At 57.5% G+C, this 18,505-nt stretch overlaps 28 non-coding genes and 9 pseudogenes across 28 annotated transcripts; all 37 read left to right on the plus strand.

Annotated features, from left to right (window-relative positions):
- The first annotated feature begins 26 nt into the window (after positions 1 to 26).
- Positions 27 to 145, plus strand: LOC144541482 (5S ribosomal RNA). The gene has a single exon (XR_013506598.1). It is a non-coding gene; the product is annotated as a 5S ribosomal RNA (ribosomal RNA).
- Positions 146 to 537: 392 nt separating this feature from the next.
- On the plus strand, positions 538 to 646 carry LOC144541286 (5S ribosomal RNA; annotated as a pseudogene).
- Positions 647 to 1,038: 392 nt separating this feature from the next.
- Positions 1,039 to 1,157, plus strand: LOC144541483 (5S ribosomal RNA). The gene has a single exon (XR_013506599.1). It is a non-coding gene; the product is annotated as a 5S ribosomal RNA (ribosomal RNA).
- Positions 1,158 to 1,549: 392 nt separating this feature from the next.
- LOC144541287 (5S ribosomal RNA) lies at positions 1,550 to 1,658 on the plus strand (annotated as a pseudogene).
- A 392-nt stretch (positions 1,659 to 2,050) lies between these two features.
- Positions 2,051 to 2,169, plus strand: LOC144541484 (5S ribosomal RNA). Its single transcript, XR_013506600.1, has one exon. It is a non-coding gene; the product is annotated as a 5S ribosomal RNA (ribosomal RNA).
- A 392-nt stretch (positions 2,170 to 2,561) lies between these two features.
- Positions 2,562 to 2,680, plus strand: LOC144541485 (5S ribosomal RNA). Its single transcript, XR_013506601.1, has one exon. It is a non-coding gene; the product is annotated as a 5S ribosomal RNA (ribosomal RNA).
- Positions 2,681 to 3,072: 392 nt separating this feature from the next.
- On the plus strand, positions 3,073 to 3,181 carry LOC144541288 (5S ribosomal RNA; annotated as a pseudogene).
- A 392-nt stretch (positions 3,182 to 3,573) lies between these two features.
- LOC144541486 (5S ribosomal RNA) lies at positions 3,574 to 3,692 on the plus strand. Its single transcript, XR_013506602.1, has one exon. It is a non-coding gene; the product is annotated as a 5S ribosomal RNA (ribosomal RNA).
- A 392-nt stretch (positions 3,693 to 4,084) lies between these two features.
- On the plus strand, positions 4,085 to 4,203 carry LOC144541487 (5S ribosomal RNA). The gene has a single exon (XR_013506603.1). It is a non-coding gene; the product is annotated as a 5S ribosomal RNA (ribosomal RNA).
- A 392-nt stretch (positions 4,204 to 4,595) lies between these two features.
- Positions 4,596 to 4,714, plus strand: LOC144541488 (5S ribosomal RNA). The gene has a single exon (XR_013506604.1). It is a non-coding gene; the product is annotated as a 5S ribosomal RNA (ribosomal RNA).
- A 392-nt stretch (positions 4,715 to 5,106) lies between these two features.
- Positions 5,107 to 5,225, plus strand: LOC144541489 (5S ribosomal RNA). Its single transcript, XR_013506605.1, has one exon. It is a non-coding gene; the product is annotated as a 5S ribosomal RNA (ribosomal RNA).
- Positions 5,226 to 5,617: 392 nt separating this feature from the next.
- LOC144541490 (5S ribosomal RNA) lies at positions 5,618 to 5,736 on the plus strand. The gene has a single exon (XR_013506606.1). It is a non-coding gene; the product is annotated as a 5S ribosomal RNA (ribosomal RNA).
- Positions 5,737 to 6,128: 392 nt separating this feature from the next.
- Positions 6,129 to 6,237, plus strand: LOC144541289 (5S ribosomal RNA; annotated as a pseudogene).
- Positions 6,238 to 6,629: 392 nt separating this feature from the next.
- LOC144541491 (5S ribosomal RNA) lies at positions 6,630 to 6,748 on the plus strand. The gene has a single exon (XR_013506607.1). It is a non-coding gene; the product is annotated as a 5S ribosomal RNA (ribosomal RNA).
- A 392-nt stretch (positions 6,749 to 7,140) lies between these two features.
- On the plus strand, positions 7,141 to 7,259 carry LOC144541492 (5S ribosomal RNA). The gene has a single exon (XR_013506608.1). It is a non-coding gene; the product is annotated as a 5S ribosomal RNA (ribosomal RNA).
- Positions 7,260 to 7,651: 392 nt separating this feature from the next.
- LOC144541291 (5S ribosomal RNA) lies at positions 7,652 to 7,760 on the plus strand (annotated as a pseudogene).
- Positions 7,761 to 8,152: 392 nt separating this feature from the next.
- On the plus strand, positions 8,153 to 8,271 carry LOC144541493 (5S ribosomal RNA). The gene has a single exon (XR_013506609.1). It is a non-coding gene; the product is annotated as a 5S ribosomal RNA (ribosomal RNA).
- A 392-nt stretch (positions 8,272 to 8,663) lies between these two features.
- Positions 8,664 to 8,782, plus strand: LOC144541494 (5S ribosomal RNA). The gene has a single exon (XR_013506610.1). It is a non-coding gene; the product is annotated as a 5S ribosomal RNA (ribosomal RNA).
- A 392-nt stretch (positions 8,783 to 9,174) lies between these two features.
- Positions 9,175 to 9,283, plus strand: LOC144541292 (5S ribosomal RNA; annotated as a pseudogene).
- Positions 9,284 to 9,675: 392 nt separating this feature from the next.
- LOC144541495 (5S ribosomal RNA) lies at positions 9,676 to 9,794 on the plus strand. The gene has a single exon (XR_013506611.1). It is a non-coding gene; the product is annotated as a 5S ribosomal RNA (ribosomal RNA).
- A 392-nt stretch (positions 9,795 to 10,186) lies between these two features.
- Positions 10,187 to 10,305, plus strand: LOC144541496 (5S ribosomal RNA). The gene has a single exon (XR_013506612.1). It is a non-coding gene; the product is annotated as a 5S ribosomal RNA (ribosomal RNA).
- A 392-nt stretch (positions 10,306 to 10,697) lies between these two features.
- Positions 10,698 to 10,816, plus strand: LOC144541138 (5S ribosomal RNA). Its single transcript, XR_013506353.1, has one exon. It is a non-coding gene; the product is annotated as a 5S ribosomal RNA (ribosomal RNA).
- A 392-nt stretch (positions 10,817 to 11,208) lies between these two features.
- Positions 11,209 to 11,327, plus strand: LOC144541498 (5S ribosomal RNA). Its single transcript, XR_013506614.1, has one exon. It is a non-coding gene; the product is annotated as a 5S ribosomal RNA (ribosomal RNA).
- A 392-nt stretch (positions 11,328 to 11,719) lies between these two features.
- Positions 11,720 to 11,838, plus strand: LOC144541499 (5S ribosomal RNA). The gene has a single exon (XR_013506615.1). It is a non-coding gene; the product is annotated as a 5S ribosomal RNA (ribosomal RNA).
- Positions 11,839 to 12,230: 392 nt separating this feature from the next.
- On the plus strand, positions 12,231 to 12,339 carry LOC144541293 (5S ribosomal RNA; annotated as a pseudogene).
- Positions 12,340 to 12,731: 392 nt separating this feature from the next.
- LOC144541500 (5S ribosomal RNA) lies at positions 12,732 to 12,850 on the plus strand. Its single transcript, XR_013506616.1, has one exon. It is a non-coding gene; the product is annotated as a 5S ribosomal RNA (ribosomal RNA).
- Positions 12,851 to 13,242: 392 nt separating this feature from the next.
- LOC144541501 (5S ribosomal RNA) lies at positions 13,243 to 13,361 on the plus strand. Its single transcript, XR_013506617.1, has one exon. It is a non-coding gene; the product is annotated as a 5S ribosomal RNA (ribosomal RNA).
- A 392-nt stretch (positions 13,362 to 13,753) lies between these two features.
- Positions 13,754 to 13,872, plus strand: LOC144541139 (5S ribosomal RNA). The gene has a single exon (XR_013506354.1). It is a non-coding gene; the product is annotated as a 5S ribosomal RNA (ribosomal RNA).
- Positions 13,873 to 14,264: 392 nt separating this feature from the next.
- Positions 14,265 to 14,383, plus strand: LOC144541502 (5S ribosomal RNA). The gene has a single exon (XR_013506618.1). It is a non-coding gene; the product is annotated as a 5S ribosomal RNA (ribosomal RNA).
- Positions 14,384 to 14,775: 392 nt separating this feature from the next.
- On the plus strand, positions 14,776 to 14,894 carry LOC144541503 (5S ribosomal RNA). The gene has a single exon (XR_013506619.1). It is a non-coding gene; the product is annotated as a 5S ribosomal RNA (ribosomal RNA).
- Positions 14,895 to 15,286: 392 nt separating this feature from the next.
- On the plus strand, positions 15,287 to 15,395 carry LOC144541294 (5S ribosomal RNA; annotated as a pseudogene).
- Positions 15,396 to 15,787: 392 nt separating this feature from the next.
- LOC144540931 (5S ribosomal RNA) lies at positions 15,788 to 15,906 on the plus strand. Its single transcript, XR_013506148.1, has one exon. It is a non-coding gene; the product is annotated as a 5S ribosomal RNA (ribosomal RNA).
- A 392-nt stretch (positions 15,907 to 16,298) lies between these two features.
- LOC144541504 (5S ribosomal RNA) lies at positions 16,299 to 16,417 on the plus strand. Its single transcript, XR_013506620.1, has one exon. It is a non-coding gene; the product is annotated as a 5S ribosomal RNA (ribosomal RNA).
- A 392-nt stretch (positions 16,418 to 16,809) lies between these two features.
- On the plus strand, positions 16,810 to 16,918 carry LOC144541295 (5S ribosomal RNA; annotated as a pseudogene).
- A 392-nt stretch (positions 16,919 to 17,310) lies between these two features.
- On the plus strand, positions 17,311 to 17,429 carry LOC144540932 (5S ribosomal RNA). Its single transcript, XR_013506149.1, has one exon. It is a non-coding gene; the product is annotated as a 5S ribosomal RNA (ribosomal RNA).
- A 392-nt stretch (positions 17,430 to 17,821) lies between these two features.
- On the plus strand, positions 17,822 to 17,940 carry LOC144541505 (5S ribosomal RNA). The gene has a single exon (XR_013506621.1). It is a non-coding gene; the product is annotated as a 5S ribosomal RNA (ribosomal RNA).
- A 392-nt stretch (positions 17,941 to 18,332) lies between these two features.
- LOC144541506 (5S ribosomal RNA) lies at positions 18,333 to 18,451 on the plus strand. The gene has a single exon (XR_013506622.1). It is a non-coding gene; the product is annotated as a 5S ribosomal RNA (ribosomal RNA).
- The last annotated feature ends 54 nt before the right edge of the window (positions 18,452 to 18,505 follow it).

Genomic DNA, 18,505 nt, shown 5'->3' on the forward strand with positions numbered 1-18,505 from the left:
AAGGCCTCCCTGCCGCCGCCTCAATTGCTTACGGCCATACCACTCTGAACACGCCCGATCTCGTCCGATCTCGGAAGCTAAGCAGGGTCGGGCCTGGTTAGTACTTGGATGGGAGACCGCCTGGGAATACCAGGTGCTGTAAGCTTTTTCATCTTTCTAGGCAGCAGAGGGCGCTGCTCCCTCTCCGGGGGAGACAGGGGGCCTCCAACAACAGTGCTGGCCAGCGGCAGTGCAGTCACTTTTGCAGAGGAAGTACAAGGACGACATCACGTCCCGTGTGCCAGCAACAGCTGGCTTTCCCTCGGGGAGGCTGCAAACTTATCACAGCATGCATTTGTGTCCCTGCCGTCGCTGAACAGCGCAAATGTAGGGGAGAGAAAAGACTGCGGCCTTGCTCCCGGTGAGCACAACGGCTGAGGGCGTCAATGATAACAGAGGGCAGAGAAATAGGCCCATTTGGTGGCCGGTTTTCAAAAGGCCCTGCAGTAGGCACAGGCTAAGCCGTGTATAACAGGCCTCCCTGCCGCCGCCTCAATTGCTTACGGCCATACCACTCTGAACACGCCCGATCTCGGAAGCTAAGCAGGGTCGGGCCTGGTTAGTACTTGGATGGGAGACCGCCTGGGAATACCAGGTGCTGTAAGCTTTTTCATCTTTCTAGGCAGCAGAGGGCGCTGCTCCCTCTCCGGGGGAGACAGGGGGCCTCCAACAACAGTGCTGGCCAGCGGCAGTGCAGTCACTTTTGCAGAGGAAGTACAAGGACGACATCACGTCCCGTGTGCCAGCAACAGCTGGCTTTCCCTCGGGGAGGCTGCAAACTTATCACAGCATGCATTTGTGTCCCTGCCGTCGCTGAACAGCGCAAATGTAGGGGAGAGAAAAGACTGCGGCCTTGCTCCCGGTGAGCACAACGGCTGAGGGCGTCAATGATAACAGAGGGCAGAGAAATAGGCCCATTTGGTGGCCGGTTTTCAAAAGGCCCTGCAGTAGGCACAGGCTAAGCCGTGTATAAAAGGCCTCCCTGCCGCCGCCTCAATTGCTTACGGCCATACCACTCTGAACACGCCCGATCTCGTCCGATCTCGGAAGCTAAGCAGGGTCGGGCCTGGTTAGTACTTGGATGGGAGACCGCCTGGGAATACCAGGTGCTGTAAGCTTTTTCATCTTTCTAGGCAGCAGAGGGCGCTGCTCCCTCTCCGGGGGAGACAGGGGGCCTCCAACAACAGTGCTGGCCAGCGGCAGTGCAGTCACTTTTGCAGAGGAAGTACAAGGACGACATCACGTCCCGTGTGCCAGCAACAGCTGGCTTTCCCTCGGGGAGGCTGCAAACTTATCACAGCATGCATTTGTGTCCCTGCCGTCGCTGAACAGCGCAAATGTAGGGGAGAGAAAAGACTGCGGCCTTGCTCCCGGTGAGCACAACGGCTGAGGGCGTCAATGATAACAGAGGGCAGAGAAATAGGCCCATTTGGTGGCCGGTTTTCAAAAGGCCCTGCAGTAGGCACAGGCTAAGCCGTGTATAACAGGCCTCCCTGCCGCCGCCTCAATTGCTTACGGCCATACCACTCTGAACACGCCCGATCTCGGAAGCTAAGCAGGGTCGGGCCTGGTTAGTACTTGGATGGGAGACCGCCTGGGAATACCAGGTGCTGTAAGCTTTTTCATCTTTCTAGGCAGCAGAGGGCGCTGCTCCCTCTCCGGGGGAGACAGGGGGCCTCCAACAACAGTGCTGGCCAGCGGCAGTGCAGTCACTTTTGCAGAGGAAGTACAAGGACGACATCACGTCCCGTGTGCCAGCAACAGCTGGCTTTCCCTCGGGGAGGCTGCAAACTTATCACAGCATGCATTTGTGTCCCTGCCGTCGCTGAACAGCGCAAATGTAGGGGAGAGAAAAGACTGCGGCCTTGCTCCCGGTGAGCACAACGGCTGAGGGCGTCAATGATAACAGAGGGCAGAGAAATAGGCCCATTTGGTGGCCGGTTTTCAAAAGGCCCTGCAGTAGGCACAGGCTAAGCCGTGTATAAAAGGCCTCCCTGCCGCCGCCTCAATTGCTTACGGCCATACCACTCTGAACACGCCCGATCTCGTCCGATCTCGGAAGCTAAGCAGGGTCGGGCCTGGTTAGTACTTGGATGGGAGACCGCCTGGGAATACCAGGTGCTGTAAGCTTTTTCATCTTTCTAGGCAGCAGAGGGCGCTGCTCCCTCTCCGGGGGAGACAGGGGGCCTCCAACAACAGTGCTGGCCAGCGGCAGTGCAGTCACTTTTGCAGAGGAAGTACAAGGACGACATCACGTCCCGTGTGCCAGCAACAGCTGGCTTTCCCTCGGGGAGGCTGCAAACTTATCACAGCATGCATTTGTGTCCCTGCCGTCGCTGAACAGCGCAAATGTAGGGGAGAGAAAAGACTGCGGCCTTGCTCCCGGTGAGCACAACGGCTGAGGGCGTCAATGATAACAGAGGGCAGAGAAATAGGCCCATTTGGTGGCCGGTTTTCAAAAGGCCCTGCAGTAGGCACAGGCTAAGCCGTGTATAAAAGGCCTCCCTGCCGCCGCCTCAATTGCTTACGGCCATACCACTCTGAACACGCCCGATCTCGTCCGATCTCGGAAGCTAAGCAGGGTCGGGCCTGGTTAGTACTTGGATGGGAGACCGCCTGGGAATACCAGGTGCTGTAAGCTTTTTCATCTTTCTAGGCAGCAGAGGGCGCTGCTCCCTCTCCGGGGGAGACAGGGGGCCTCCAACAACAGTGCTGGCCAGCGGCAGTGCAGTCACTTTTGCAGAGGAAGTACAAGGACGACATCACGTCCCGTGTGCCAGCAACAGCTGGCTTTCCCTCGGGGAGGCTGCAAACTTATCACAGCATGCATTTGTGTCCCTGCCGTCGCTGAACAGCGCAAATGTAGGGGAGAGAAAAGACTGCGGCCTTGCTCCCGGTGAGCACAACGGCTGAGGGCGTCAATGATAACAGAGGGCAGAGAAATAGGCCCATTTGGTGGCCGGTTTTCAAAAGGCCCTGCAGTAGGCACAGGCTAAGCCGTGTATAACAGGCCTCCCTGACGCCGCCTCAATTGCTTACGGCCATACCACTCTGAACACGCCCGATCTCGGAAGCTAAGCAGGGTCGGGCCTGGTTAGTACTTGGATGGGAGACCGCCTGGGAATACCAGGTGCTGTAAGCTTTTTCATCTTTCTAGGCAGCAGAGGGCGCTGCTCCCTCTCCGGGGGAGACAGGGGGCCTCCAACAACAGTGCTGGCCAGCGGCAGTGCAGTCACTTTTGCAGAGGAAGTACAAGGACGACATCACGTCCCGTGTGCCAGCAACAGCTGGCTTTCCCTCGGGGAGGCTGCAAACTTATCACAGCATGCATTTGTGTCCCTGCCGTCGCTGAACAGCGCAAATGTAGGGGAGAGAAAAGACTGCGGCCTTGCTCCCGGTGAGCACAACGGCTGAGGGCGTCAATGATAACAGAGGGCAGAGAAATAGGCCCATTTGGTGGCCGGTTTTCAAAAGGCCCTGCAGTAGGCACAGGCTAAGCCGTGTATAAAAGGCCTCCCTGCCGCCGCCTCAATTGCTTACGGCCATACCACTCTGAACACGCCCGATCTCGTCCGATCTCGGAAGCTAAGCAGGGTCGGGCCTGGTTAGTACTTGGATGGGAGACCGCCTGGGAATACCAGGTGCTGTAAGCTTTTTCATCTTTCTAGGCAGCAGAGGGCGCTGCTCCCTCTCCGGGGGAGACAGGGGGCCTCCAACAACAGTGCTGGCCAGCGGCAGTGCAGTCACTTTTGCAGAGGAAGTACAAGGACGACATCACGTCCCGTGTGCCAGCAACAGCTGGCTTTCCCTCGGGGAGGCTGCAAACTTATCACAGCATGCATTTGTGTCCCTGCCGTCGCTGAACAGCGCAAATGTAGGGGAGAGAAAAGACTGCGGCCTTGCTCCCGGTGAGCACAACGGCTGAGGGCGTCAATGATAACAGAGGGCAGAGAAATAGGCCCATTTGGTGGCCGGTTTTCAAAAGGCCCTGCAGTAGGCACAGGCTAAGCCGTGTATAAAAGGCCTCCCTGCCGCCGCCTCAATTGCTTACGGCCATACCACTCTGAACACGCCCGATCTCGTCCGATCTCGGAAGCTAAGCAGGGTCGGGCCTGGTTAGTACTTGGATGGGAGACCGCCTGGGAATACCAGGTGCTGTAAGCTTTTTCATCTTTCTAGGCAGCAGAGGGCGCTGCTCCCTCTCCGGGGGAGACAGGGGGCCTCCAACAACAGTGCTGGCCAGCGGCAGTGCAGTCACTTTTGCAGAGGAAGTACAAGGACGACATCACGTCCCGTGTGCCAGCAACAGCTGGCTTTCCCTCGGGGAGGCTGCAAACTTATCACAGCATGCATTTGTGTCCCTGCCGTCGCTGAACAGCGCAAATGTAGGGGAGAGAAAAGACTGCGGCCTTGCTCCCGGTGAGCACAACGGCTGAGGGCGTCAATGATAACAGAGGGCAGAGAAATAGGCCCATTTGGTGGCCGGTTTTCAAAAGGCCCTGCAGTAGGCACAGGCTAAGCCGTGGATAAAAGGCCTCCCTGCCGCCGCCTCAATTGCTTACGGCCATACCACTCTGAACACGCCCGATCTCGTCCGATCTCGGAAGCTAAGCAGGGTCGGGCCTGGTTAGTACTTGGATGGGAGACCGCCTGGGAATACCAGGTGCTGTAAGCTTTTTCATCTTTCTAGGCAGCAGAGGGCGCTGCTCCCTCTCCGGGGGAGACAGGGGGCCTCCAACAACAGTGCTGGCCAGCGGCAGTGCAGTCACTTTTGCAGAGGAAGTACAAGGACGACATCACGTCCCGTGTGCCAGCAACAGCTGGCTTTCCCTCGGGGAGGCTGCAAACTTATCACAGCATGCATTTGTGTCCCTGCCGTCGCTGAACAGCGCAAATGTAGGGGAGAGAAAAGACTGCGGCCTTGCTCCCGGTGAGCACAACGGCTGAGGGCGTCAATGATAACAGAGGGCAGAGAAATAGGCCCATTTGGTGGCCGGTTTTCAAAAGGCCCTGCAGTAGGCACAGGCTAAGCCGTGTATAAAAGGCCTCCCTGCCGCCGCCTCAATTGCTTACGGCCATACCACTCTGAACACGCCCGATCTCGTCCGATCTCGGAAGCTAAGCAGGGTCGGGCCTGGTTAGTACTTGGATGGGAGACCGCCTGGGAATACCAGGTGCTGTAAGCTTTTTCATCTTTCTAGGCAGCAGAGGGCGCTGCTCCCTCTCCGGGGGAGACAGGGGGCCTCCAACAACAGTGCTGGCCAGCGGCAGTGCAGTCACTTTTGCAGAGGAAGTACAAGGACGACATCACGTCCCGTGTGCCAGCAACAGCTGGCTTTCCCTCGGGGAGGCTGCAAACTTATCACAGCATGCATTTGTGTCCCTGCCGTCGCTGAACAGCGCAAATGTAGGGGAGAGAAAAGACTGCGGCCTTGCTCCCGGTGAGCACAACGGCTGAGGGCGTCAATGATAACAGAGGGCAGAGAAATAGGCCCATTTGGTGGCCGGTTTTCAAAAGGCCCTGCAGTAGGCACAGGCTAAGCCGTGTATAAAAGGCCTCCCTGCCGCCGCCTCAATTGCTTACGGCCATACCACTCTGAACACGCCCGATCTCGTCCGATCTCGGAAGCTAAGCAGGGTCGGGCCTGGTTAGTACTTGGATGGGAGACCGCCTGGGAATACCAGGTGCTGTAAGCTTTTTCATCTTTCTAGGCAGCAGAGGGCGCTGCTCCCTCTCCGGGGGAGACAGGGGGCCTCCAACAACAGTGCTGGCCAGCGGCAGTGCAGTCACTTTTGCAGAGGAAGTACAAGGACGACATCACGTCCCGTGTGCCAGCAACAGCTGGCTTTCCCTCGGGGAGGCTGCAAACTTATCACAGCATGCATTTGTGTCCCTGCCGTCGCTGAACAGCGCAAATGTAGGGGAGAGAAAAGACTGCGGCCTTGCTCCCGGTGAGCACAACGGCTGAGGGCGTCAATGATAACAGAGGGCAGAGAAATAGGCCCATTTGGTGGCCGGTTTTCAAAAGGCCCTGCAGTAGGCACAGGCTAAGCCGTGTATAACAGGCCTCCCTGACGCCGCCTCAATTGCTTACGGCCATACCACTCTGAACACGCCCGATCTCGGAAGCTAAGCAGGGTCGGGCCTGGTTAGTACTTGGATGGGAGACCGCCTGGGAATACCAGGTGCTGTAAGCTTTTTCATCTTTCTAGGCAGCAGAGGGCGCTGCTCCCTCTCCGGGGGAGACAGGGGGCCTCCAACAACAGTGCTGGCCAGCGGCAGTGCAGTCACTTTTGCAGAGGAAGTACAAGGACGACATCACGTCCCGTGTGCCAGCAACAGCTGGCTTTCCCTCGGGGAGGCTGCAAACTTATCACAGCATGCATTTGTGTCCCTGCCGTCGCTGAACAGCGCAAATGTAGGGGAGAGAAAAGACTGCGGCCTTGCTCCCGGTGAGCACAACGGCTGAGGGCGTCAATGATAACAGAGGGCAGAGAAATAGGCCCATTTGGTGGCCGGTTTTCAAAAGGCCCTGCAGTAGGCACAGGCTAAGCCGTGTATAAAAGGCCTCCCTGCCGCCGCCTCAATTGCTTACGGCCATACCACTCTGAACACGCCCGATCTCGTCCGATCTCGGAAGCTAAGCAGGGTCGGGCCTGGTTAGTACTTGGATGGGAGACCGCCTGGGAATACCAGGTGCTGTAAGCTTTTTCATCTTTCTAGGCAGCAGAGGGCGCTGCTCCCTCTCCGGGGGAGACAGGGGGCCTCCAACAACAGTGCTGGCCAGCGGCAGTGCAGTCACTTTTGCAGAGGAAGTACAAGGACGACATCACGTCCCGTGTGCCAGCAACAGCTGGCTTTCCCTCGGGGAGGCTGCAAACTTATCACAGCATGCATTTGTGTCCCTGCCGTCGCTGAACAGCGCAAATGTAGGGGAGAGAAAAGACTGCGGCCTTGCTCCCGGTGAGCACAACGGCTGAGGGCGTCAATGATAACAGAGGGCAGAGAAATAGGCCCATTTGGTGGCCGGTTTTCAAAAGGCCCTGCAGTAGGCACAGGCTAAGCCGTGTATAAAAGGCCTCCCTGCCGCAGCCTCAATTGCTTACGGCCATACCACTCTGAACACGCCCGATCTCGTCCGATCTCGGAAGCTAAGCAGGGTCGGGCCTGGTTAGTACTTGGATGGGAGACCGCCTGGGAATACCAGGTGCTGTAAGCTTTTTCATCTTTCTAGGCAGCAGAGGGCGCTGCTCCCTCTCCGGGGGAGACAGGGGGCCTCCAACAACAGTGCTGGCCAGCGGCAGTGCAGTCACTTTTGCAGAGGAAGTACAAGGACGACATCACGTCCCGTGTGCCAGCAACAGCTGGCTTTCCCTCGGGGAGGCTGCAAACTTATCACAGCATGCATTTGTGTCCCTGCCGTCGCTGAACAGCGCAAATGTAGGGGAGAGAAAAGACTGCGGCCTTGCTCCCGGTGAGCACAACGGCTGAGGGCGTCAATGATAACAGAGGGCAGAGAAATAGGCCCATTTGGTGGCCGGTTTTCAAAAGGCCCTGCAGTAGGCACAGGCTAAGCCGTGTATAACAGGCCTCCCTGCCGCCGCCTCAATTGCTTACGGCCATACCACTCTGAACACGCCCGATCTCGGAAGCTAAGCAGGGTCGGGCCTGGTTAGTACTTGGATGGGAGACCGCCTGGGAATACCAGGTGCTGTAAGCTTTTTCATCTTTCTAGGCAGCAGAGGGCGCTGCTCCCTCTCCGGGGGAGACAGGGGGCCTCCAACAACAGTGCTGGCCAGCGGCAGTGCAGTCACTTTTGCAGAGGAAGTACAAGGACGACATCACGTCCCGTGTGCCAGCAACAGCTGGCTTTCCCTCGGGGAGGCTGCAAACTTATCACAGCATGCATTTGTGTCCCTGCCGTCGCTGAACAGCGCAAATGTAGGGGAGAGAAAAGACTGCGGCCTTGCTCCCGGTGAGCACAACGGCTGAGGGCGTCAATGATAACAGAGGGCAGAGAAATAGGCCCATTTGGTGGCCGGTTTTCAAAAGGCCCTGCAGTAGGCACAGGCTAAGCCGTGTATAAAAGGCCTCCCTGCCGCCGCCTCAATTGCTTACGGCCATACCACTCTGAACACGCCCGATCTCGTCCGATCTCGGAAGCTAAGCAGGGTCGGGCCTGGTTAGTACTTGGATGGGAGACCGCCTGGGAATACCAGGTGCTGTAAGCTTTTTCATCTTTCTAGGCAGCAGAGGGCGCTGCTCCCTCTCCGGGGGAGACAGGGGGCCTCCAACAACAGTGCTGGCCAGCGGCAGTGCAGTCACTTTTGCAGAGGAAGTACAAGGACGACATCACGTCCCGTGTGCCAGCAACAGCTGGCTTTCCCTCGGGGAGGCTGCAAACTTATCACAGCATGCATTTGTGTCCCTGCCGTCGCTGAACAGCGCAAATGTAGGGGAGAGAAAAGACTGCGGCCTTGCTCCCGGTGAGCACAACGGCTGAGGGCGTCAATGATAACAGAGGGCAGAGAAATAGGCCCATTTGGTGGCCGGTTTTCAAAAGGCCCTGCAGTAGGCACAGGCTAAGCCGTGTATAAAAGGCCTCCCTGCCGCAGCCTCAATTGCTTACGGCCATACCACTCTGAACACGCCCGATCTCGTCCGATCTCGGAAGCTAAGCAGGGTCGGGCCTGGTTAGTACTTGGATGGGAGACCGCCTGGGAATACCAGGTGCTGTAAGCTTTTTCATCTTTCTAGGCAGCAGAGGGCGCTGCTCCCTCTCCGGGGGAGACAGGGGGCCTCCAACAACAGTGCTGGCCAGCGGCAGTGCAGTCACTTTTGCAGAGGAAGTACAAGGACGACATCACGTCCCGTGTGCCAGCAACAGCTGGCTTTCCCTCGGGGAGGCTGCAAACTTATCACAGCATGCATTTGTGTCCCTGCCGTCGCTGAACAGCGCAAATGTAGGGGAGAGAAAAGACTGCGGCCTTGCTCCCGGTGAGCACAACGGCTGAGGGCGTCAATGATAACAGAGGGCAGAGAAATAGGCCCATTTGGTGGCCGGTTTTCAAAAGGCCCTGCAGTAGGCACAGGCTAAGCCGTGTATAACAGGCCTCCCTGCCGCCGCCTCAATTGCTTACGGCCATACCACTCTGAACACGCCCGATCTCGGAAGCTAAGCAGGGTCGGGCCTGGTTAGTACTTGGATGGGAGACCGCCTGGGAATACCAGGTGCTGTAAGCTTTTTCATCTTTCTAGGCAGCAGAGGGCGCTGCTCCCTCTCCGGGGGAGACAGGGGGCCTCCAACAACAGTGCTGGCCAGCGGCAGTGCAGTCACTTTTGCAGAGGAAGTACAAGGACGACATCACGTCCCGTGTGCCAGCAACAGCTGGCTTTCCCTCGGGGAGGCTGCAAACTTATCACAGCATGCATTTGTGTCCCTGCCGTCGCTGAACAGCGCAAATGTAGGGGAGAGAAAAGACTGCGGCCTTGCTCCCGGTGAGCACAACGGCTGAGGGCGTCAATGATAACAGAGGGCAGAGAAATAGGCCCATTTGGTGGCCGGTTTTCAAAAGGCCCTGCAGTAGGCACAGGCTAAGCCGTGTATAAAAGGCCTCCCTGCCGCCGCCTCAATTGCTTACGGCCATACCACTCTGAACACGCCCGATCTCGTCCGATCTCGGAAGCTAAGCAGGGTCGGGCCTGGTTAGTACTTGGATGGGAGACCGCCTGGGAATACCAGGTGCTGTAAGCTTTTTCATCTTTCTAGGCAGCAGAGGGCGCTGCTCCCTCTCCGGGGGAGACAGGGGGCCTCCAACAACAGTGCTGGCCAGCGGCAGTGCAGTCACTTTTGCAGAGGAAGTACAAGGACGACATCACGTCCCGTGTGCCAGCAACAGCTGGCTTTCCCTCGGGGAGGCTGCAAACTTATCACAGCATGCATTTGTGTCCCTGCCGTCGCTGAACAGCGCAAATGTAGGGGAGAGAAAAGACTGCGGCCTTGCTCCCGGTGAGCACAACGGCTGAGGGCGTCAATGATAATAGAGGGCAGAGAAATAGGCCCATTTGGTGGCCGGTTTTCAAAAGGCCCTGCAGTAGGCACAGGCTAAGCCGTGTATAAAAGGCCTCCCTGCCGCCGCCTCAATTGCTTACGGCCATACCACTCTGAACACGCCCGATCTCGTCCGATCTCGGAAGCTAAGCAGGGTCGGGCCTGGTTAGTACTTGGATGGGAGACCGCCTGGGAATACCAGGTGCTGTAAGCTTTTTCATCTTTCTAGGCAGCAGAGGGCGCTGCTCCCTCTCCGGGGGAGACAGGGGGCCTCCAACAACAGTGCTGGCCAGCGGCAGTGCAGTCACTTTTGCAGAGGAAGTACAAGGACGACATCACGTCCCGTGTGCCAGCAACAGCTGGCTTTCCCTCGGGGAGGCTGCAAACTTATCACAGCATGCATTTGTGTCCCTGCCGTCGCTGAACAGCGCAAATGTAGGGGAGAGAAAAGACTGCGGCCTTGCTCCCGGTGAGCACAACGGCTGAGGGCGTCAATGATAACAGAGGGCAGAGAAATAGGCCCATTTGGTGGCCGGTTTTCAAAAGGCCCTGCAGTAGGCACAGGCTAAGCCGTGTATAAAAGGCCTCCCTGCCACCGCCTCAATTGCTTACCGCCATACCACTCTGAACACGCCCGATCTCGTCCGATCTCGGAAGCTAAGCAGGGTCGGGCCTGGTTAGTACTTGGATGGGAGACCGCCTGGGAATACCAGGTGCTGTAAGCTTTTTCATCTTTCTAGGCAGCAGAGGGCGCTGCTCCCTCTCCGGGGGAGACAGGGGGCCTCCAACAACAGTGCTGGCCAGCGGCAGTGCAGTCACTTTTGCAGAGGAAGTACAAGGACGACATCACGTCCCGTGTGCCAGCAACAGCTGGCTTTCCCTCGGGGAGGCTGCAAACTTATCACAGCATGCATTTGTGTCCCTGCCGTCGCTGAACAGCGCAAATGTAGGGGAGAGAAAAGACTGCGGCCTTGCTCCCGGTGAGCACAACGGCTGAGGGCGTCAATGATAACAGAGGGCAGAGAAATAGGCCCATTTGGTGGCCGGTTTTCAAAAGGCCCTGCAGTAGGCACAGGCTAAGCCGTGTATAAAAGGCCTCCCTGCCGCTGCCTCAATTGCTTACGGCCATACCACTCTGAACACGCCCGATCTCGTCCGATCTCGGAAGCTAAGCAGGGTCGGGCCTGGTTAGTACTTGGATGGGAGACCGCCTGGGAATACCAGGTGCTGTAAGCTTTTTCATCTTTCTAGGCAGCAGAGGGCGCTGCTCCCTCTCCGGGGGAGACAGGGGGCCTCCAACAACAGTGCTGGCCAGCGGCAGTGCAGTCACTTTTGCAGAGGAAGTACAAGGACGACATCACGTCCCGTGTGCCAGCAACAGCTGGCTTTCCCTCGGGGAGGCTGCAAACTTATCACAGCATGCATTTGTGTCCCTGCCGTCGCTGAACAGCGCAAATGTAGGGGAGAGAAAAGACTGCGGCCTTGCTCCCGGTGAGCACAACGGCTGAGGGCGTCAATGATAACAGAGGGCAGAGAAATAGGCCCATTTGGTGGCCGGTTTTCAAAAGGCCCTGCAGTAGGCACAGGCTAAGCCGTGTATAAAAGGCCTCCCTGCCGCCGCCTCAATTGCTTACGGCCATACCACTCTGAACACGCCCGATCTCGTCCGATCTCGGAAGCTAAGCAGGGTCGGGCCTGGTTAGTACTTGGATGGGAGACCGCCTGGGAATACCAGGTGCTGTAAGCTTTTTCATCTTTCTAGGCAGCAGAGGGCGCTGCTCCCTCTCCGGGGGAGACAGGGGGCCTCCAACAACAGTGCTGGCCAGCGGCAGTGCAGTCACTTTTGCAGAGGAAGTACAAGGACGACATCACGTCCCGTGTGCCAGCAACAGCTGGCTTTCCCTCGGGGAGGCTGCAAACTTATCACAGCATGCATTTGTGTCCCTGCCGTCGCTGAACAGCGCAAATGTAGGGGAGAGAAAAGACTGCGGCCTTGCTCCCGGTGAGCACAACGGCTGAGGGCGTCAATGATAACAGAGGGCAGAGAAATAGGCCCATTTGGTGGCCGGTTTTCAAAAGGCCCTGCAGTAGGCACAGGCTAAGCCGTGTATAACAGGCCTCCCTGCCGCCGCCTCAATTGCTTACGGCCATACCACTCTGAACACGCCCGATCTCGGAAGCTAAGCAGGGTCGGGCCTGGTTAGTACTTGGATGGGAGACCGCCTGGGAATACCAGGTGCTGTAAGCTTTTTCATCTTTCTAGGCAGCAGAGGGCGCTGCTCCCTCTCCGGGGGAGACAGGGGGCCTCCAACAACAGTGCTGGCCAGCGGCAGTGCAGTCACTTTTGCAGAGGAAGTACAAGGACGACATCACGTCCCGTGTGCCAGCAACAGCTGGCTTTCCCTCGGGGAGGCTGCAAACTTATCACAGCATGCATTTGTGTCCCTGCCGTCGCTGAACAGCGCAAATGTAGGGGAGAGAAAAGACTGCGGCCTTGCTCCCGGTGAGCACAACGGCTGAGGGCGTCAATGATAACAGAGGGCAGAGAAATAGGCCCATTTGGTGGCCGGTTTTCAAAAGGCCCTGCAGTAGGCACAGGCTAAGCCGTGTATAAAAGGCCTCCCTGCCGCCGCCTCAATTGCTTACGGCCATACCACTCTGAACACGCCCGATCTCGTCCGATCTCGGAAGCTAAGCAGGGTCGGGCCTGGTTAGTACTTGGATGGGAGACCGCCTGGGAATACCAGGTGCTGTAAGCTTTTTCATCTTTCTAGGCAGCAGAGGGCGCTGCTCCCTCTCCGGGGGAGACAGGGGGCCTCCAACAACAGTGCTGGCCAGCGGCAGTGCAGTCACTTTTGCAGAGGAAGTACAAGGACGACATCACGTCCCGTGTGCCAGCAACAGCTGGCTTTCCCTCGGGGAGGCTGCAAACTTATCACAGCATGCATTTGTGTCCCTGCCGTCGCTGAACAGCGCAAATGTAGGGGAGAGAAAAGACTGCGGCCTTGCTCCCGGTGAGCACAACGGCTGAGGGCGTCAATGATAATAGAGGGCAGAGAAATAGGCCCATTTGGTGGCCGGTTTTCAAAAGGCCCTGCAGTAGGCACAGGCTAAGCCGTGTATAAAAGGCCTCCCTGCCGCCGCCTCAATTGCTTACGGCCATACCACTCTGAACACGCCCGATCTCGTCCGATCTCGGAAGCTAAGCAGGGTCGGGCCTGGTTAGTACTTGGATGGGAGACCGCCTGGGAATACCAGGTGCTGTAAGCTTTTTCATCTTTCTAGGCAGCAGAGGGCGCTGCTCCCTCTCCGGGGGAGACAGGGGGCCTCCAACAACAGTGCTGGCCAGCGGCAGTGCAGTCACTTTTGCAGAGGAAGTACAAGGACGACATCACGTCCCGTGTGCCAGCAACAGCTGGCTTTCCCTCGGGGAGGCTGCAAACTTATCACAGCATGCATTTGTGTCCCTGCCGTCGCTGAACAGCGCAAATGTAGGGGAGAGAAAAGACTGCGGCCTTGCTCCCGGTGAGCACAACGGCTGAGGGCGTCAATGATAACAGAGGGCAGAGAAATAGGCCCATTTGGTGGCCGGTTTTCAAAAGGCCCTGCAGTAGGCACAGGCTAAGCCGTGTATAAAAGGCCTCCCTGCCACCGCCTCAATTGCTTACCGCCATACCACTCTGAACACGCCCGATCTCGTCCGATCTCGGAAGCTAAGCAGGGTCGGGCCTGGTTAGTACTTGGATGGGAGACCGCCTGGGAATACCAGGTGCTGTAAGCTTTTTCATCTTTCTAGGCAGCAGAGGGCGCTGCTCCCTCTCCGGGGGAGACAGGGGGCCTCCAACAACAGTGCTGGCCAGCGGCAGTGCAGTCACTTTTGCAGAGGAAGTACAAGGACGACATCACGTCCCGTGTGCCAGCAACAGCTGGCTTTCCCTCGGGGAGGCTGCAAACTTATCACAGCATGCATTTGTGTCCCTGCCGTCGCTGAACAGCGCAAATGTAGGGGAGAGAAAAGACTGCGGCCTTGCTCCCGGTGAGCACAACGGCTGAGGGCGTCAATGATAACAGAGGGCAGAGAAATAGGCCCATTTGGTGGCCGGTTTTCAAAAGGCCCTGCAGTAGGCACAGGCTAAGCCGTGTATAAAAGGCCTCCCTGCCGCTGCCTCAATTGCTTACGGCCATACCACTCTGAACACGCCCGATCTCGTCCGATCTCGGAAGCTAAGCAGGGTCGGGCCTGGTTAGTACTTGGATGGGAGACCGCCTGGGAATACCAGGTGCTGTAAGCTTTTTCATCTTTCTAGGCAGCAGAGGGCGCTGCTCCCTCTCCGGGGGAGACAGGGGGCCTCCAACAACAGTGCTGGCCAGCGGCAGTGCAGTCACTTTTGCAGAGGAAGTACAAGGACGACATCACGTCCCGTGTGCCAGCAACAGCTGGCTTTCCCTCGGGGAGGCTGCAAACTTATCACAGCATGCATTTGTGTCCCTGCCGTCGCTGAACAGCGCAAATGTAGGGGAGAGAAAAGACTGCGGCCTTGCTCCCGGTGAGCACAACGGCTGAGGGCGTCAATGATAACAGAGGGCAGAGAAATAGGCCCATTTGGTGGCCGGTTTTCAAAAGGCCCTGCAGTAGGCACAGGCTAAGCCGTGTATAAAAGGCCTCCCTGCCGCCGCCTCAATTGCTTACGGCCATACCACTCTGAACACGCCCGATCTCGTCCGATCTCGGAAGCTAAGCAGGGTCGGGCCTGGTTAGTACTTGGATGGGAGACCGCCTGGGAATACCAGGTGCTGTAAGCTTTTTCATCTTTCTAGGCAGCAGAGGGCGCTGCTCCCTCTCCGGGGGAGACAGGGGGCCTCCAACAACAGTGCTGGCCAGCGGCAGTGCAGTCACTTTTGCAGAGGAAGTACAAGGACGACATCACGTCCCGTGTGCCAGCAACAGCTGGCTTTCCCTCGGGGAGGCTGCAAACTTATCACAGCATGCATTTGTGTCCCTGCCGTCGCTGAACAGCGCAAATGTAGGGGAGAGAAAAGACTGCGGCCTTGCTCCCGGTGAGCACAACGGCTGAGGGCGTCAATGATAACAGAGGGCAGAGAAATAGGCCCATTTGGTGGCCGGTTTTCAAAAGGCCCTGCAGTAGGCACAGGCTAAGCCGTGTATAACAGGCCTCCCTGCCGCCGCCTCAATTGCTTACGGCCATACCACTCTGAACACGCCCGATCTCGGAAGCTAAGCAGGGTCGGGCCTGGTTAGTACTTGGATGGGAGACCGCCTGGGAATACCAGGTGCTGTAAGCTTTTTCATCTTTCTAGGCAGCAGAGGGCGCTGCTCCCTCTCCGGGGGAGACAGGGGGCCTCCAACAACAGTGCTGGCCAGCGGCAGTGCAGTCACTTTTGCAGAGGAAGTACAAGGACGACATCACGTCCCGTGTGCCAGCAACAGCTGGCTTTCCCTCGGGGAGGCTGCAAACTTATCACAGCATGCATTTGTGTCCCTGCCGTCGCTGAACAGCGCAAATGTAGGGGAGAGAAAAGACTGCGGCCTTGCTCCCGGTGAGCACAACGGCTGAGGGCGTCAATGATAACAGAGGGCAGAGAAATAGGCCCATTTGGTGGCCGGTTTTCAAAAGGCCCTGCAGTAGGCACAGGCTAAGCCGTGTATAAAAGGCCTCCCTGCCGCCGCCTCAATTGCTTACGGCCATACCACTCTGAACACGCCCGATCTCGTCCGATCTCGGAAGCTAAGCAGGGGCGGGCCTGGTTAGTACTTGGATGGGAGACCGCCTGGGAATACCAGGTGCTGTAAGCTTTTTCATCTTTCTAGGCAGCAGAGGGCGCTGCTCCCTCTCCGGGGGAGACAGGGGGCCTCCAACAACAGTGCTGGCCAGCGGCAGTGCAGTCACTTTTGCAGAGGAAGTACAAGGACGACATCACGTCCCGTGTGCCAGCAACAGCTGGCTTTCCCTCGGGGAGGCTGCAAACTTATCACAGCATGCATTTGTGTCCCTGCCGTCGCTGAACAGCGCAAATGTAGGGGAGAGAAAAGACTGCGGCCTTGCTCCCGGTGAGCACAACGGCTGAGGGCGTCAATGATAACAGAGGGCAGAGAAATAGGCCCATTTGGTGGCCGGTTTTCAAAAGGCCCTGCAGTAGGCACAGGCTAAGCCGTGTATAAAAGGCCTCCCTGCCGCCGCCTCAATTGCTTACGGCCATACCACTCTGAACACGCCCGATCTCGTCCGATCTCGGAAGCTAAGCAGGGTCGGGCCTGGTTAGTACTTGGATGGGAGACCGCCTGGGAATACCAGGTGCTGTAAGCTTTTTCATCTTTCTAGGCAGCAGAGGGCGCTGCTCCCTCTCCGGGGGAGACAGGGGGCCTCCAACAACAGTGCTGGCCAGCGGCAGTGCAGTCACTTTTGCAGAGGAAGTACAAGGACGACATCACGTCCCGTGTGCCAGCAACAGCTGGCTTTCCCTCGGGGAGGCTGCAAACTTATCACAGCATGCATTTGTGTCCCTGCCGTCGCTGAACAGCGCAAATGTAGGGGAGAGAAAAGACTGCGGCCTTGCTCCCGGTGAGCACAACGGCTGAGGGCGTCAATGATAACAGAGGGCAGAGAAATAGGCCCATTTGGTGGCCGGTTTTCAAAAGGCCCTGCAGTAGGCACAGGCTAAGCCGTGTATAACAGGCCTCCCTGCCGCCGCCTCAATTGCTTACGGCCATACCACTCTGAACACGCCCGATCTCGGAAGCTAAGCAGGGTCGGGCCTGGTTAGTACTTGGATGGGAGACCGCCTGGGAATACCAGGTGCTGTAAGCTTTTTCATCTTTCTAGGCAGCAGAGGGCGCTGCTCCCTCTCCGGGGGAGACAGGGGGCCTCCAACAACAGTGCTGGCCAGCGGCAGTGCAGTCACTTTTGCAGAGGAAGTACAAGGACGACATCACGTCCCGTGTGCCAGCAACAGCTGGCTTTCCCTCGGGGAGGCTGCAAACTTATCACAGCATGCATTTGTGTCCCTGCCGTCGCTGAACAGCGCAAATGTAGGGGAGAGAAAAGACTGCGGCCTTGCTCCCGGTGAGCACAACGGCTGAGGGCGTCAATGATAACAGAGGGCAGAGAAATAGGCCCATTTGGTGGCCGGTTTTCAAAAGGCCCTGCAGTAGGCACAGGCTAAGCCGTGTATAAAAGGCCTCCCTGCCGCCGCCTCAATTGCTTACGGCCATACCACTCTGAACACGCCCGATCTCGTCCGATCTCGGAAGCTAAGCAGGGGCGGGCCTGGTTAGTACTTGGATGGGAGACCGCCTGGGAATACCAGGTGCTGTAAGCTTTTTCATCTTTCTAGGCAGCAGAGGGCGCTGCTCCCTCTCCGGGGGAGACAGGGGGCCTCCAACAACAGTGCTGGCCAGCGGCAGTGCAGTCACTTTTGCAGAGGAAGTACAAGGACGACATCACGTCCCGTGTGCCAGCAACAGCTGGCTTTCCCTCGGGGAGGCTGCAAACTTATCACAGCATGCATTTGTGTCCCTGCCGTCGCTGAACAGCGCAAATGTAGGGGAGAGAAAAGACTGCGGCCTTGCTCCCGGTGAGCACAACGGCTGAGGGCGTCAATGATAACAGAGGGCAGAGAAATAGGCCCATTTGGTGGCCGGTTTTCAAAAGGCCCTGCAGTAGGCACAGGCTAAGCCGTGTATAAAAGGCCTCCCTGCCGCCGCCTCAATTGCTTACGGCCATACCACTCTGAACACGCCCGATCTCGTCCGATCTCGGAAGCTAAGCAGGGTCGGGCCTGGTTAGTACTTGGATGGGAGACCGCCTGGGAATACCAGGTGCTGTAAGCTTTTTCATCTTTCTAGGCAGCAGAGGGCGCTGCTCCCTCTCCGGGGGAGACAGGGGGCCTCCAACAACAGTGCTGGCCAGCGGCAGTGCAGTCACTTTTGCAGAGGAAGTACAAGGACGACATCACGTCCCGTGTGCCAGCAACAGCTGGCTTTCCCTCGGGGAGGCTGCAAACTTATCACAGCATGCATTTGTGTCCCTGCCGTCGCTGAACAGCGCAAATGTAGGGGAGAGAAAAGACTGCGGCCTTGCTCCCGGTGAGCACAACGGCTGAGGGCGTCAATGATAACAGAGGGCAGAGAAATAGGCCCATTTGGTGGCCGGTTTTCAAAAGGCCCTGCAGTAGGCACAGGCTAAGCCGTGTATAAAAGGCCTCCCTGCCGCCGCTTCAATTGCTTACGGCCATACCACTCTGAACACGCCCGATCTCGTCCGATCTCGGAAGCTAAGCAGGGTCGGGCCTGGTTAGTACTTGGATGGGAGACCGCCTGGGAATACCAGGTGCTGTAAGCTTTTTCATCTTTCTAGGCAGCAGAGGGCGCTGCTCCCTCTCCGGGGGATACAGGG

This window comes from Centroberyx gerrardi, chromosome 10 (assembly GCF_048128805.1).
Source record: "Centroberyx gerrardi isolate f3 chromosome 10, fCenGer3.hap1.cur.20231027, whole genome shotgun sequence".
NCBI lineage: Eukaryota > Metazoa > Chordata > Actinopteri > Beryciformes > Berycidae > Centroberyx > Centroberyx gerrardi.